This window comes from Elaeis guineensis, chromosome 7 (genome assembly GCF_000442705.2).
Source record: "Elaeis guineensis isolate ETL-2024a chromosome 7, EG11, whole genome shotgun sequence".
Lineage (NCBI taxonomy): Eukaryota > Viridiplantae > Streptophyta > Magnoliopsida > Arecales > Arecaceae > Elaeis > Elaeis guineensis.
In genome coordinates this window covers 51069365-51073732 of record NC_025999.2, presented here as the reverse complement: position 1 = coordinate 51073732, position 4368 = coordinate 51069365, and positions in this window count along the sequence as shown.

Here is a 4368-nt window from a genome sequence, read left to right as displayed (position 1 = left end):
CAGTACATAATAGCAGTCTTTTAAAATTAAACTATTTCCTAATGGTAATCATAGAGGGTAGGTCCCGATGGCTACAGCAGTAATTCTTGCTCCATTACCGACTCAGAGAGTGATCTTGTCTTTCCTCGCCCTTTAACTTCTTCAAGACCCTACATAGAAGTGCACAAGTGAGCATTTGAACTAAATCTAGAATCCAACTAGAAGAAGAGAAAACCATTAGATTAGTTTGAACTACGAGTAAATTAGATGTACTTTCAGAAGACCCATCCTTTTTCCTATTCTTCACAGTCACCAGGTAGGCCGAACAGTTCCTTCTCCAATGGCCTTCGACATTATAACGAAAATATTTTTTTTTATCATCGGTTTTCTTTGAAACCTGCTTTTTGGGCTTGGCCCCATTCTTTTGCTTCTTTGCAGGCTTCTTCTTTTTCTCGAAGGAAGACTTTCTCTTAGGGGAAGCTTGATCAACAGTCAAAATCCTATCCCTTGAACCTTTCATGGTGCCCTCACCTCACTAATATGTTCAACAATTCGGATAAAGTGCTATCAATTTTATTCATATGGTAGTTCATAATATACTTTCCATATGAATTAGGAAGAGATTGAAGGATCAAATCCACCTACAATTCTTTATCCATGTTCATCTCGAGCTTCTGAAGCACTTTGATGTCTTTGATCATTATCAAACGATGATCATTGACGGACTGCCCATCATGCATTTCACTCTGAATAGTCTTCGAAAGACTTCAAAATGAGCTGTCCGACTCTACTTACCAGACAATTCTTATAGGTGAGTCAGCATCTCCTTGATAGTCCTCATGTCTTCATGCTGTCGCTGAAGATCATTGGACATGGATGTTAGAATGTAACACTTCACCTTATTATCCTTATCCACCCACTTTTCAAGTGTGGCTCGTTGATCAAAGGATGGACAAGCTAGTAACATAGGTGCATCCTGGTCTAGGACATGAGTTAGCTTTTTGAAATTGAAAAAAAATTTCAAGTTTGTAGTTTGTATCGATCAACCTATTAGTGTCAAGGATACGGGCTAAAGGGTTGACACTCGACATGCTTATCTGTTGAGAAAATAGTTTCTAGTTAGATGTTTGTACTTATTAAATATTTATTCTATGAACTTTAAAAACAAATAAGGCTTTCACTATTTTCTCAAATCTCCCACACTCCTCGGGTGGAGAAACAAAAATCTATATGCGATCGATTTCTAATGGATACTGCGGTCCCACTGATCTATACATACCTCACATAACAGTTATTGATGAGCACAGATCAATGAGTAGACAACATCTTGTCCATTGCTTCACTAAGCAAGATGTAGTGGATTCGATCTCTAAGTCCTGTGGCCTCACCTAATAGTTATTGGCACATTTTTTAGTTAAGTCAGACCCACTGTTCACCAGCAAATATAAAACCATCATTGGAACCCTCACCTAACAGTTATTGGGTCTAACTCCTTCTCTACCCAGGGACATCTAATAATGTCAATAGAGTGGTTGTACTTTCCTGATGTAACCAAACCACTATAACCAACCGAGAATGATCAACGTCAGGAAGGCACCCGCATCTCTACAATGGTAGAAGACTGCTAGACTTAATATTTAGTGAAGAGATTTAGGTTTAGGTCTCTTCTAAATCATTAGATTTGATATCTGACTGACCAAGTTTAGATCGGCACATTCACATGTTTGACCTACTTAGTTAGCATGGGGGAACTTGAATCAATAAGTAACCTAATTTAAAACTTAATCTCCTAAAATAGTTAGGTAAGTTAAGATGAGTGAGTGTCCCCCTATTGCTTTCTTTAGACACCAATGAATTGACCAAGTTAGACAACAAAATCAATTAAATAACCACCATCTTAGATACTTATCTTAGACACTGAATCACTAAGCCAAATTAGATCTTGAGTCAATCAATTTATGTCAAAATATGAATCGATGTGACCAACTACGACTAAAATCAATTTTGAGCCCCTTTGACCTAATTCTAATTAATAATTGATTAGGTTCAATCAACTGCTCAAAATTGATAAAAAGTTCTAGCCTGATCTAACCAATTGACCCTAATTGTATTTTGATCACTAGATCTAATTTGTTCAACTCATACCTATATGTAATAACATAATTTTTAAATTCTAATAAGAAATTTTAGATTATATTTCATTACATGCATTAGTGGCTTATGATCTTGAAATAGTTTCAGATCTAAATCTAATATTATATATCATATATATGAAATTTTAGATCTAGACTATAAACACATATCATATATATATTTAAATTTTAGATTTAAAACTAAAAATACACATCAAATACATATATTATCAGATCTAAAATAATGATTAAAATACTTTAAAAATAATTTTTAAAAATCAGTTCGCATCAAACTAGGACAATCTTTTCAATATAGAGAGTAAACACTATATCAGGACAACCTTATACCAGTTCGATGTGAATTTTTAATCATTCTGATTTCAGATCTAACATGAATAAAATATATCATATATATTTATTTTTAGATCTAAAATATTGATTTAAAAATTTTGAAAATGGATCCCAAAACTTAATCAATTTAGTACTAGGATAATCGTTTCAATATAGGAGGTAAACCCTATATTAGGACAACCTTATACCAGCACAAGATCAATTTTAAATCATTCAAACTTTTAGATCTAAACCAAAAATTAGTTTATACATGTCATAAAAATCAGTGACTCTTATACCACTATTAGAAAATGGATAGGATTGCATGTATAGATTTTAAAATAATTTTGAATGATAGTCGAAATGAATCTATATTAAATATTTTAACCCCACATACATTATATCAAATCTAATACTACCCATGTCTAGATCTAAAACATGCATGGAATTTAAAAATTAAAAATTAAAAATATTGAGATTGGATCTCAATACCATGGGTCAAACTACACCGCAGATGATGATCGTAGATTTGAATGGTTTCTCTAGCCATGCACATGCCTAGCCTCCACAGATATCCACATGAAGACTCATTTCAATTAAAGGTGAGATGATCTTTCTGAGGTGCTAGCTCCCTTGCAAACATCTCCTCTTTGATAGCTGATATGGTTCTCTCTTAGATCTTATAGACTCTCTTGAGAACTATGAAGAATGAGAAGAAGAAAAGGAGGAAGGAAGCTCAGATTTTGAGCAGAATATTTCTCATAATTTTTTTCTCTATTTTTCATCCTTTAGGCATCCAACTATTGGAGCCTTTTTATAGAGAGCAAGAGATATTAGTGTTTTGAAAAAAGGGGGCACCACACCATGACACGCCATACCAATATTGGCATCCAAAAATATTTGCACCAAGCACTAAGGAGTGGCATAAGAAATCAGATCTGATTTCTTACCCTACTCCTATCTCAACACCCATGAGGATAGGTAGGTTGGTGCCACCTTTATTTCCTACAACACCTGATTTATTTCCTTCTTATCTCCATCTCTTGATTTGAATCAAATTCAAAATAGGAAAGAGATTAGGAGATAAGATAGATGAGTCACCAAGCATTGCCACGCCTCCCTTCTTGTGCCCTCCACTCTTTTATGCACAAACTTCTCACACCAAAATATTTCTCCATGAGAAACTTGGGCATGGAATCCTAGGGCATGCAAGGAGAGAGAGAGTCCTAGGGAGATAGGACTTTAGGGTTTCCTATTTTGGTTTAAACCAAGTCAGATTTGGTTTGACCCAAATAGATAATGGAACCTAATCAAATTAGGAACCCAATCTACTCAATCAAATCTTAATCTAATTAAAAATTAACTGAATCCAAATCTTGATCAAATCAAAAATTAATTTCTCTCGTAATTAGACTTGATTCAATCAAACTCAATCTAAGTCAAAATGAATCTAATTTAATTAGACTTGATCCGAACCTGATTGCTCAATCAAATTGAGCTAATTAACAATTTACTTACTAATTAATCTTTCTCTAATTCACTAACACTTAGTGAATTATATAATTTCAACATTTTCATAAGGTTAATCATCAATTATATTGATAGTTATACCCTTTAACGATTCATAATCGTTAATCAACCATCTGATCGAATAAGAACCTTTTTTTTGTGTGTAACCCCATAGATTTTATTCTGTCTGGTAGTGAGATATATTATGATATCCATCACAATATCATCAAAACTCCTTTCGATGGATTAGAATAATTTTAACTCTATCCTCTAAGGATCATTGATCATCAAGACGATGCCTGATGAGTCCCACAATCTAGTAGTGACACCTAGCAGTATGTAGTAGCAATCCAACAGAATGAAAGAATGAACTTCTAGGTGCAGTAATCATATGATTTAGTCTTTTTATCATGAGTCT